General features: G+C 40.4%; 1 pseudogene; it reads right to left on the bottom strand.

Annotated features, from left to right (window-relative positions):
* Window positions 1-1,755: 1,755 nt before the first annotated feature.
* Window positions 1,756-2,530, bottom strand: LOC139737746 (lysoplasmalogenase TMEM86A pseudogene; annotated as a pseudogene).
* Window positions 2,531-13,334: the final 10,804 nt, after the last annotated feature.

Here is a 13,334-nt window from a genome sequence, read left to right as displayed (position 1 = left end):
ATATGGAACCTTCAAATTTATGCATTGTGCGTTAACTGCATGTATTTGTAAATAAGTCAGGTTTTGATGTCTGCCATTCAAGAGTTGACAAACATATGTGCAATGTATTATTAATATTCTTTCTTAGTTTTGTTATGTAGAAAATGGCCTCTGATATTTGAATGGAATAAGAAAGATTGGTAGTTATACATATAAATTGTATTTTAATTGACACTTACAAAGAAACGGTTGTTTTGTTTTTGTTTTTGTTTAAATGTATGCCTGTTAATGAAATTTGTATTTTTTTTTATATTGTAAACTGACTGTTTTGGGTGCCGACCAGGTGGGTTGGGGAGGATGGCCCGAGGGCCCAAGTCATTTAGTTGGCTCTTTCCAGACCCGGGCTGCCCAACCTGGTGCACCCTTACCACTCCAGTGTATGTTCTGATTTCGAAATATGTATTATGAAATTTGTGAATGAAAGCCGAATAAATAATAATAATAATAAAATAACTGATCCGTGACTTTATGAAGACCACTAGAAATTGGGCGCCGATTAGTTGCTGATTTTCGTTTCGAGCTCGTCAAAAATTGCTCCAAGACTACAAATGCGTATAACTGCTCAGGATTTCTACTAGATGTCAATGAGCTAGGAGTCAACCTGGTTCTGCCCAGATAAGTCCAGATGACAGATTATTGTTTGTTCAGGAGGAAGAAAAGGTATGTTGTTCGCTTTAGAGGGATTGCTTTACGTGGTCAGGAAATGGTACATGAATGAATGTGGACTGCATCACACAATTACAGTAGCGAACTTCATAGATTTGCGACACGAACTCTATTTAAAGACGACGCAGCCTCCCGGGTTAGACAATGGAAACAACTGTCTCGTACATGTGCAAAACACCATTTTTTTTTTTTTTTTTTTGCCCAGTTAGCGTCGTCTTTGAATAACGCTAGCGTTGCAGCTTTAAAGCTCGCTAGTACCTGGCACGTGGACGCGGCATTTTGACGTAGACACTTTACAGTTCTCTCGAAAAAGTTTTTAGTAGTTATTGCTATACATAATAAATCTGGTCGGTGACGACTTAGCAGACGGTCGGCATCCAGTCTTTTGGCTGGCAACTGGTCGGCAACTGGCTGCCAACCAAAAACCTTCATGCCAAGGACCAAAAATTACTGAAGTCCTAAAGAGATTGAAACAAGTCGGTGACCGTTTGCCGACCTTTTCACGATTAATCAAAGACCAAGAGACCTTTTGCCAACCAATGGGTTTTCGATGCAGCATCAAAATCCTCGAGCCGACCAAAACCAGCCGCCGACCGGTTGCTGACCGCTATTAAACTAACACTCTCCAACTTCCCAAAGACCTTTTTACGACCTGTCATGCCTATGACAACCAACTGCCGACCACTGATTTCAAATAGTGGGCAACCGGTTATCGCTTTAATATGTGAGACCAGGGCCTTATATCATTTTGGAGGAAAGTGGAAAGTCCATCGACGTATACCCTCCTGATGAGTTAGTCTGCAGCTTTTTCCAGTACGAGCTAACATATCTAATATGTTATGTGGCCCTCGTTTCCAAGTTATTAAAGGAAACATGCAATATTGAGGACCTCGCGCTCTCCCATGTATAGATAATAGGAAATGTTTTTATTGACGTGGTCCAGTCCTTTTCGTGTTACAATATGGGGTTGTGAGGGTATCATAAACTGACTTGAATTGACTAAAACCCTAAACAGGCTTTTGGAAATCTTTGATCATGTTTGGTGGATTAAACTGCACTGTATCCCGGTCCATGACAATGCCCTGTTGGTAGCTCGAAACACTATCTTCGGACTAAAGACTTACTGAAGGCAGTGTCATAACATTTTCTTCTCATTGCCGGAGCTAGCGACTGAGAGAGCAATGCCAAGTTGTGCTGTGTAGTACGTAGACATTATGATAGGCTGTGCCACAGGCAAGGGCGCGTAGAACTTGTTGGCGGCCAAGACGAGGTCAGAGACAGCGAAGAGCAGCGCCCCGAAGAAGGCGGCCATTTTGGCCCACGTCCAGAGATTGTCGAAGAATTGCAACCGTGCTAGGGCGCGCCAGCCCATCACGGTGATCAGTACGGTGTACAAGGCGGCAAAAGGCGCCAGATCTTGGGCCATGGCTTCCTCATGCACGAAATTCAGGTATCCCGTACCAGCGAGGAATACGCATGGGAGGAGCAGCGAAACTTTTAGCGGGGTGGCGCCAAATGCGAACGTGTACATCACATGCGCCAGGGCGAAGCAGGCCAGGCCTTGAATAAAGTACTGGTTGATGAATACGAGGAAGCCGTCGCCGACGCACGACAGAATCAAGCCAATCAGAACGGCCATGTGATAACGAGGAGCGACGGGAGGGCCACGCTGGTAGCGCAGACGGATTTCGGTGAGGACGAAGCCACAAAGACAGATGATAGGGAGGCATTTGCAGACGACACCCAAGAGAGATGGCTTGGGCCATACTACAAAATAGAGGGCGGTGCAGGCGAGAAAGGGAATCAGTCTGAGAAAGACAGCCATAACCTGTAAAAGAATCACAGAAATAAAAATTCGTTACCGAGAGAAGTCCAATTACAACTCGGAAGCCAGTTGCCTTGTCAAAATCATCTGCTCATTCATTCATTCATTCATTCATCCATTCACTGCTTCAGCAACAAATATTCCAACACTTTCATGTTCAAACAATAATGAAATTATGCATTTTCATAAGGATTATCATGAACATTATCATTAGAAAAATAACAGTTATCACAATACGATTTCTGAGTGCTGTGTACATGTATGGCAGAAGACAGTAAAAAAGAATGTAAGAATATATGATTAGGGGTTACTGCAGATAATTAAGGCACAAATCCGAATAGTGCGCACTGGTAAAGTAAAACACAACGGAAAATGAATAAAGATGAAGTTTATCACTAACCTTGTGTGTAGACTTGAATAAAACATTGTTAAAGAGTTGCATTTTTGTTGTACTATTGGGGAAGTGACTCCAATGTTCTGTGATTGTGTATTGAAAGGTTTGCAGATCGTATGATTGATAGGAACTAGAAGCCCAAATATCAATACGGACTGAGTGAAAGCAGCTATATTAGTTGAGAAATCCGGAAATCGGAAAAAGTTTTGCATTTTTATATTTTTGGTGCCCTAATCCCTGAATAAGGAAACCTCATGTTTTCATTATCGACAACAACAACAACAAAATGTAAGAAAAACATAGAAAGAAGTCCACAAAATTTCGTCGACTTGCTACGGACATGTTAAGGATAACAAAATCCACCCTCTTTTTTGTTTGTTGTTGTTGAAAGATATCAAATCCACCCGGCTTTTTGTTGTTGTTGTTGAAAGATATCAGTCAAGTGCTCTTTCAGTATGCTAGAAAGGTGAAATTATGTTGAATTACCTTTGATTTCCTTTATATTGTCCATAATGTTGTCATGAAGTGTAGGCCTAATAGTCTCTTTATGCAGCAATGACGGAATCGAAATAAAAAAATACTTTTGAATCGATTCTCCGATTTTCCTCAAACTTTCACTGATCAGATTTTGTTCCACTAATATTGCTGTTTTCACTGAATGCACATGCACTATATAAAATATTGAGTCTGGTTTTCCTTAAAGTTTCTACACTAACAGGGGTTTTGCGGTATAAATAAAAGCTCTCTCAATGTTTTTGGGAAGTATGCTTTGATGGCTATTACATAGTTTGAGATCGAACGGTTGGCTTTGTGTGAATTTATGTCGTAATTATAAAACAAACTGCGTCATTACCTTCTTTCGATATCACTTGTGACGGCGGGGGGGGGGGGGGCTAGACGAGTAATGCGAACTTATACGCCATTGATATTATGATTTTGCCACTTTCGGATTGCAATGGAATTTATGTCGTTCCTCTATTTGGCTAACTGCATTTAATCTATGCCTACATTATACTGCGTTCAACTTAGACTTTGGGTTTAGGCCTATATTCCTTTTAAAGGACAACCAATATGTCGATGTTGTGTATGTATGACTGCGGTTGAGGTGAATATATCTTCAAGCGACAAATTCAATATTTGTCTTTGAATGAATAATTCCAATAGTTTCGTTTTCCGCATCCGGAAAGCCATACAACCCCCCCCCCCCCAAAAAAAAAAACAAAACAAAACAAAACAAAATCTGTCATTAAAATCTGTCATTGCTGGTGTCATTAACATCAGCAATGACGTCAGCTGAGAGAAACGTTGCAATGCCTATGTCCTACACGCATTTATATAGTAAAAAAAAAGATGCGCCAACTCACAACTGCGATCATATACCATACCATGCAATTTATATGGCCTATAGTCCCTTTTTGACACCATAGTTTCAATCTTGGAGCAATATAGCTACCAGGTTATCGTACTACACGACTATGTAGGCCTATATGAGGTGCTGTTTCATGAAACGGTTACAGCTCGTTATTCCGAAGGTTCGTTATTCCGAAGGCTCTTCAGTCCGAAGATTCGTTATTCCGAAGGTTCGTTATTCCGAATTTCATTTTCGGATCAACAAATCTTCGGAATAACGAACCTTCGGAATAACGCCACAAATGTTCGGATTAACGGACCCTTTTTCATTTTCGGATTAACGAACCACTAGGTATAGGGAAGTTGTGTGTTTCGGATTAACGAACCTTCGGAATAGCGAACCTTCGGAATAACGAACAGCACCCCATGAAACATATGTTGGTAATCATTGTGAGTTTGCGCATTAGTCAAGCCCTGCTGGAAAGAACACAGTGTCTCATAGTGTGTGTATGTGTTCATACTGTGTTTCACATAATGTGTCTCACACTGTGTTTCACATAGTGTCTCATACTGTGGGACACTGTGTTCTTTCCAGCAGGTTAGATTAGGCGCATGCGAAGGCGTTTGCTGTGGTAATTACAGTTGACTCTAGTTTTGAAGTACCACGAAAGACATCTTCTTTTGTTTTAGGCGAGGAGCTAGCGGGTACATCAGTGATGATTACACATTCGCGGTTCGTTTTTTGGTCATAGTCAGTGCGTATCAAAAAAAGTACTCCAACCTTAGAGAGCGTTGTACTGTTTCTTGGTTGTCAACTATGGAGCGTGCAATATTGGTTGTGATGAGGAATTGGTATCTCTTCTTTTTCCAATTGGTACCTAATTGTGTTGACAAAAATAATGCCGTGAATGACTGCACAGATTAACTTTAAAGATAACAATGACAAGTTGACTTTTATCAGTTTTGAGTGTTATCATGAATGAACATTGAATGTCTCAATGAAACGATGAGATTTGTCAGTGAAAGTGGTCAAGCTGGCTAACCTGCACGACTACAGATTTGAATTCATGGTTTCCTCTTACGCTTACGGTCCATAACCTTCAACATTGCCCCCTGTCCGTTAACCTGGTCACTCCCACCAAGCCCAACCAACACAATCCACTTTTCTCTCTTCATATCCAAGACATGGTGTGTCACTGCGAGCTATGTTTCGAATAGGAACAGGGCAAATTGGAGAGTGTGGAATGACTTTTGTCCGAGCAGGGAGGTCTCCTCTCACCTCCCTCATCCGAGTGACCAGGTTATTGAACAAGTGGCCATGTTTATGGATCATTTTGTTGAAACGCACAGTACAGTTAAAGGATTTATTTGTTATAAACAAACATCGGTGAGTTGGCTCAGTCGGTAGCGCGTCTGCCTCACGATCACGCGGCCCGGGTTCGAACCCGAGTCTGGACTGAGCAATGTTGTGTGTAAACATACCGTCCCCTCTAGCAAGAGGCAAAACACTCTGTCCCTCGGATAGGACATAAAATGGAGGTCCCGTGTATGAGAGAGTCACAACTCATGCACGTAAAAGATCCCGCTTCATTCATTCATCGCAAAGAGCAGGGTGTCTAACCCGGTGAAGTGGTCCCACCCCACATCCAACTGGACCCCATGGAAGACCAGCTTAGTGTAGCTGAATATGGGCTATCCAGCCATCTTTACAGATGGAAAATGAACAACAAGAACAACAACAACAACAACAGCAGAAGCCATCATAAGGTGGATGTCATGTTAGAACATTAGTGTAAGATTGTCCGAGTGCATTGGTGATAACTGCAGTATACACCTTAAGAAATCATGTTTTTACAGCACTACGCGAGATTTATGACAAATTATGGGAATGGAACAAATTTCAAACAGCACTCAGTCGGCAGCTGTGTCTGTGTCGTGAATGCTGTGCTCAAAATAGCAATGAGTTCAGTAACAAAGCATAATTCTTATAAAACATAATTTTCATACAAACACATCAGCATGAACAATGCAATCACACGAAGTATGTACATACATGCTGTAAAACGTATTTTTGGACAGAGTCATACAGTAAACACTAGGGTCTTACATGAAGTACCCACTGTTGTCAAGGCAAACATTAAACCTGTTTCTATAGAATCATTATCATTTAAGAGAAAAAGAAAAGGCGAAACGATAAAAAGCAATCATAATTCATGTTATGACAGCAAGTAGAGCCTACGTGCCATTAACATACCATGCTTGAAACCTCTGACGGAGCAGGGCTGTTCGAGATTGGTAAATACATCAAACAGCTGTAGCAGGCCAAAAAATGCAGTGTACGCACTGTGCACGATAGTAATTATAATGGAAGGCTTACTATGACTTAATTACTTAGTATACTGCAACAGACTTGGACGAAAAGATTGGACCTTGACCGTAGGTATGTACATTGCAGTCAGAAGAACGTATCTAGCACTGCACTGAACGTGTACCATACATGGCATTATAATTAAAAGAGTATCTAATTGTAAATTTACCATTCAGTCGTGTACAAAGAGCACGGTAGTTAGATGATGCTATTAGCCGTATAATGATCGTTGATTGTAACGATCAACGGTCATTATACTGCCGGTAAAGTATGTTCACCATACACACGTCATGCATAATGTACACAGCTGTAACTCGATGCTCTACTTCATTCAGTTCCGTGGCTGGGTTCCTGTTTTCGGTTTGCGATATAATAGCTTTACCATTTTAATAAAGCTCTCGGTACCACGCTGATGCGCAGGTTTAAAAGCCCAGAAAGTTTGCATGTTACAAGACAGTAGTATGTATGTATTTCACAAATATTCCTAATGTGATTCTTTTTCATTTGGACATTTGCAACAAATTCTGGAGGCCTTTTAATTTCTTGGAGAGGGGTGGATCCTTTGGTTGTGAATGGGGGGAGGGGGAGGGAGCAAGGCAGATTTCTTTTTGTGCTGAGAAGACTGCTACAAATACTGAGCCGGTATGGTTAGATGGTTATCTTGTCAGTAGGCAATCAGGGCCCGTTTCATAAAACTTGTCATTAGTGACAAGTTGTCATAGACGTTACAAGCTACTGAAATCCTTGCATCTGATTGGCTGAGAGCAAATTTGTCATAGAAATGTGGCAGTTGTCACTGATGACAAGCTTCATGAAACGGGCCCCAGGGAGACCAAATAGCCGACCAGTAAAGGCCATCACATCCTCATCAAATTTTTATGACGGAAGTGATTAAAAAAAAATCGATTAGAAAAAAAAAGTAATTTAAGAGAAAGGCACCTGATTGATACACGTCATTAAAAGCAAAACAACAACAACAAAAACAAAAACAGTAATTGCTAAACCGTTACCAATCGAGACGCATCGGTCTTGGCATTCGGATGTGATCTTTGTTTTATCGCGAGTAGTCTCAATTCAGACACAAAGTGGAAACACGTCAAGATCGCGTTGGCTAGGGCTAAGAGTGTAGAAGCGCTAGGAGGGCGTCCTCTCGCGATTTCACTCGCAAACGGGCCGGACGGGTGCGGCCGAGTAGTACGCCCAAATCGAATTAGGCAGTTTGCAGTTCCACCATGCGCATGAGCAGATAAAGGTCATTGTTATCAACAGGTATGTTAGGTTTTTTAAATTCACTCGGATATTAAAGCATCTGTGATACAATGATTATTCATGTAATCCTCATAAATGCTGCTTGCCAGCATTCACCTGGCATCAAAAGTGGCATTTGGCAATAACAATAGATAGAGATTGTTAGTATATTCAATGCAAAATAATGAAATGGATGCTTTCCCAACCTTAAGCTATGTTCAGACGGAGGCAGTTCTGGTCGGAGTAACTTCGGAGGAAGGGTCGGAGGAAAGTTGGTCGGAGTAACTTCGGAGGATAGGTCGGAGTAGTGCCCGTCTGAACATGGTCGTGGTAACTTCCTCCGATCGGAGGAACTTACCACGATCTCTTCCTCCGAACGAGATACTCCTGAGTTTTCTCAGGTGTATCTCGCTACCACGACTAGCCGGTCGGAGTAAATTGCCCGTGCGGACAAGCCCTCGGAGTATCTATGAACTTACATACCTTACGACTAAGGTAAAACTTTCTAAGTCAAATCGAAATGTTGACATTTTGCGACTACGCGTGCGCGTGTATAAAGTGCAATTTTAACGATCGCGACGAAGGAGCTAACGCTCATGCAGAAATTTCCATCAACAAGAATGGAGAAGACAGATGCCACTGGTCAAAAAAAAAAAAAAAAACCAACAACAACAACAACAACAACAACAACAATCGCATGGTCGACGTGCGCGGCGCTACCACTTCCGGAAGTTACACCGACCCTCGCACATTATTGGTCGGAGTTTCTTCCCATGACCGTCGTGTGGACACAAGGGTCGTGGTAAGATATGCATTAATTTGAATTTTAATTGCCGTGCCATAATGTTTAATCCGACTAGAAATTCGTCTGAACATGGCTAATGTGACGGATCATTCTGGTCATCTGCTCTACGCAAATTCATTCTTTGATGAATCCCATAAGTTGTTACGTAAAGCTTAAAGGACAAGTTCACCTTCATAAACATAAGGATTGAGAGAATGCAACAATATTAGTAGAACACATCAGTGAACGTTTGAGGAAAATTGGACAATCGATGCAAAAGTTATGAATTTTTAAAATTTTTGTGTTGGAACCGCTGGATGAGGAGACTACTACAGCTTGTGAGTCATATGCGTACAACAGTATAAAGAAAATGTAAAAGAAAATTCAACATATTTTCACTTTTTCGCATAATAAAAGAGCACTTGACTTGCCTGTTTCTAAAGGCAGGGGGAATAATATTACCCATAACATTTGTCGGTAACGAGTCAGGGGAATGTGTACTTTTTTCAAAAGATGGAATTTTGTGAAATTCTCTTTATATTTTCCTTATATTGTTGTACGCATGTGACATCTAAGTTATTCATACACAGCAGTAGTCTTCTCATCCAGCGGTTACTGCACAAAAACTTCAAAAATTCATAACTTTTGAACGGATTATCTGATTTTCCTCAAGCTTTCAATGATGTGTTCTACTAATATTGCTACATTCTCTCAATCCTTATGTTTATGAAGGTGAACTTGTCCTTTAAACATTATGTCGCTCTGAAAACAAGTGAAGTGCCCCTAACCGACTAAGAAAAAAGAAAGGTCATTAATTTCGTTTGAAAGTGCCCATGTATGACTCCGAACTGGCTTATCGAGTATGCCGTGGAGCCCAACATTGAGCCCAGTGGCGGTCATTTTATCGTTGAGGGCGTTGGATTGTCTGGAGCGTATAGGACCCACCAAATGGAGCGAACTCTGTTTTTCTTCGTTTTTCTCCGTTTCTCTGTTTTTGTTATCCACAGGTTCTGTTTATCAACAGGTTTTGTTATTAATAGAAAAGAATTTATGAGGAGATTTTCTCCGTTTTACGGAGGTGGACAGCAAAATATCTACAGTGTTTTAGACCTATAAAAATGTCATCCAGAAGCTTTTTTTCTGTCGAGGCATTAAAAATGTGAAGTGATGTCATTTACTTTTCAATTTGCAGTATACCTCAAAGTTTGTGTTTGAGCTGTCAAACGCCATCTATCTCTCTTTCTCTCTGCTCAAATCATTCACTCTAAAAACATCCGGGTCAGAACTGACCCGGAACTGGGACCGTTAGGGGTCAGAAATTACATGGAATGGGGTCAGATATTAACCCATCCAGAGTCATGATTTGGGTCAGGGTAACCCCGTTCCGGGTCTTCATGACCAAATTTCAAGTCATTTTTGAAGCGGAACGGAGTGTGACCCCAACGGACCCAGTTAATCGTAGGCCTATGCAATATTATGATGATAATGATGATGATGATGATAATAATAGTAATGATAATAATGATAATGATAATAACAATAATGATAATAATAACAATAATAATAATGGTAATAATAATAATAGTTATTATAACTATGATGATGATGATGATGAATGATGATGATGATGATTACTATCATTATTATTATTATTATCATACTAATAATAATGACTATAATAGGAAGGCAAAACACAATAAATAAAAAAAAAACAGCTTTAGCAGACGACCCCTAAATATGAATGTTGGAATTAAGATTCCCTATTAAAGAGAAGGGCAAAGGAGGGGGACTCAGAGACAAACAAGGAAAAGTAGAAATTACGCGGTGCGTAACATATGTCCCCGCCGGAAGTAGCATTTTGTAACAAAATGTGCAATATAGGTAAAAAATCAAGGTCAAAGGTCAAAGAAGTCAAAGGTCAAAATTCTGTGTAGAAGTTTTGAAGCCCTCACCTAGTGCCATCACATAAAGCAAATGGAATCGAAATTGGGTTAGAAATGGCGAAGGAGTAGCATTTTGTAGCCAATGTACAATATAGGTCAAAAATCAAGGTCAAAGGTCAAAGAAGACAAAGGTCAAAATTCTGTGTAGAAGTTTTGAAGCCCTCACCTAGTGCTATCACATAAAGCAAACGGAATCGAAATCGGGTTAGAAATGGCGAAGGAGTAGCATTCTGTAGCAAAATGCACAATATAGGTCAAAAATCAAGGTCAAAGGTCAAAGAAGTCAAAGGTCAAAATTCTGTGTAGAAGTTTTGAAGCCCTCACCTAGTGCCATCACATAAAGCAAACGGAATCGAAATCGGGTTAGAAATGGCGAAGGAGTAGCATTTTGTAGCAAAATGTACAATATAGGTCAAAAAATCAAGGTCAAAGGTCAAAGAAGTCAAAGGTCAAAATTCTGTGTAGAAGTTTTGAAGCCCTCACCTAGTGCCATCACATAAAGCAAACGGAATCGAAATCGGGTTAGAAATGGCGAAGGAGTAGCATTTTGTAGCAAAATGTACAATATAGGTCACAGGTCAAGGTCAAAGGTCACGACTGAAATTCTGTGTAGAAGTTTCAAAGCTCCCATGTAGTGCTATCATATAAAGCAAACAGAATCAAAATTGGCTCATAAATGACAGAGAAGTAGCAAATTGAAGATTTTGATCACACACGGACGCACACACGGACGCACACACGGACACACGGACGGACGGACGGACGGACACACGGACGGACGGACGGACACACGGACACACACACGTACGGAGCCCGTTTCATAGTCCCCTGCTCGAACTCGTTCGGCGGGGACAATAAATAAAATATTAAAATTTCTTTACAGCTAAAAGAGAACAGCAAAGCTAAGAAAGAGAGGTACAGCTTGAGGCTCTGTGAGTACCAGGTGTGAATAATGCCAAGCACACCATCCATGAATGAAAAGCCTACACCATTGAAACACGATGGTTTATAAAATATGAATACGTCAAACTACCGGTAATTACTAGTACTAGTAGCTGTCACAATAAAGATCCCACTTTTGATCCTTAATAGTTCGAAAACTATACATAGCAGATAACACTGCCATTGATATGAGTAAAATCTAAATAGTGTACAATGTAGTTGAGGTGATTTGAATATAAAAGCATGAACCAGTTTCATAAAATGCATGATTAACTTATAGAGTTAAGTTCCAGATTTTGATCAAAATTGAACCCTCTGCACAAAATTGAACGTATGTGAGTGTGTACTTAAAACTGCCCTGAAGAAGACGTAAATACCCCGAATTCTACTTTTTTAGAGCTCTGCTGACTATAGACCGTTTCAATTTCGATGACCTATTCACCTACCGCCGCTAGCGGCGCTATAACGGCCGCCATAACTGGGGGCCAACGGGTCTCCCAGCGAGCTAGCTACCCAGCGAGTTGCGCTTGCAGCTAGCAGCCCAGCGTACCCATCGCGCATAGTTAGCCGGGCGCGGCCGCATGCGCCGCCGGCGGCCGCTGGGTCGGCGACCGCCGCGCTAAAATTGTGATTGTTTTACTCACTGTGGAAAAGTCATTCAGCGGCATTTAATGCCTTTCTTTTGGACAAATTGAGTAATTCAGACATATCGATCTAAAATGAAAGCTTCAAAGGATCAGAAAAAAACCCATATGTTGTGCAGTTGTTTGGGTGCACAAAATTTATAACAGGCGAAAAACCGGAAATGGAAGCTGCACGTCAATGTGTGAAATTCAGACCACTGACGCATGATGAATATATGTGACCCTGCACCTCAAAACAAACAAAAAGTCGCCAGACATGAATTTTTAGTTAAGACCATAATTATTTTGAAAGAACAGACTTTAAGCTTTAAAATGATGTATAACTCAAATCAAATGGACTATCCTAACCTATCTAAATATTGGAAATAAAGCACAAACTCAGGAAAAGTGTGAACTGAGAAAAGAGGCTCTGAAGTACAGTGTCTATTCAAGCGCTTAATCTTTACCAAACCGTGCTGGCTGTGCGATGAATGGGACAAAAAACAGGAAGTAAACCACCAGAGTAACAACAATGAAGGGATTATCAGATTAAACTGAAATTAAGCATGCCTCATTAACACCTTTTGTTCATAATTAATGCCAACTTTTAAAGCAGTAGCACTATCCTTTCAAAAGTTATTAGAGTTGAAAGTAAAGAGTGTGGACAAGCTTTTTCAGAAATGAAAAAAGGCATTCTAAAGACACACCTAATCACACTATTCCACCAAAAATGTTTGAGATAAACTGCTAAAAAAACACCCTTTCAAGCCCGTTTTATGATACCAAATTTTAGCATAATGTAAAAAAAGACCTACTCTTTCAGAAAATATGGAAAAGTCAAGTTCGGCTAGGTTGACCCGTTTCACTTCTTTTCAATCCTCACGCAAAATCAGTGTGTGCGACTTTATGTTCGTTTTGAGGTGCACTGTCACATATACACGTGAAACACGGCGGTATAAAAAATGCACAGATTTTCGAAACAAACTTTGGCCTATGCCTAATAGATTCTCTATTTGATATAGGGTAAATCACTGCATATTCATATTCGTAAAATAAAGTTGTTCATTCTAGAAGAAAAGTTCAGATGAAAGATTTTGATAATTCATTAATTATTATTATTTTTTTTTTACGCTTGGTACAATACTTACAAAA

The sequence above is a fragment of the Diadema antillarum genome, unplaced genomic scaffold (assembly GCF_040938485.1).
Source record: "Diadema antillarum isolate AM-2024a unplaced genomic scaffold, OU_Dant_1.0 seq00000702_RagTag, whole genome shotgun sequence".
NCBI lineage: Eukaryota > Metazoa > Echinodermata > Echinoidea > Diadematoida > Diadematidae > Diadema > Diadema antillarum.
Note: the sequence above shows the minus strand (reverse complement) of the source record. Positions and strands in the feature narration are given on the sequence as shown.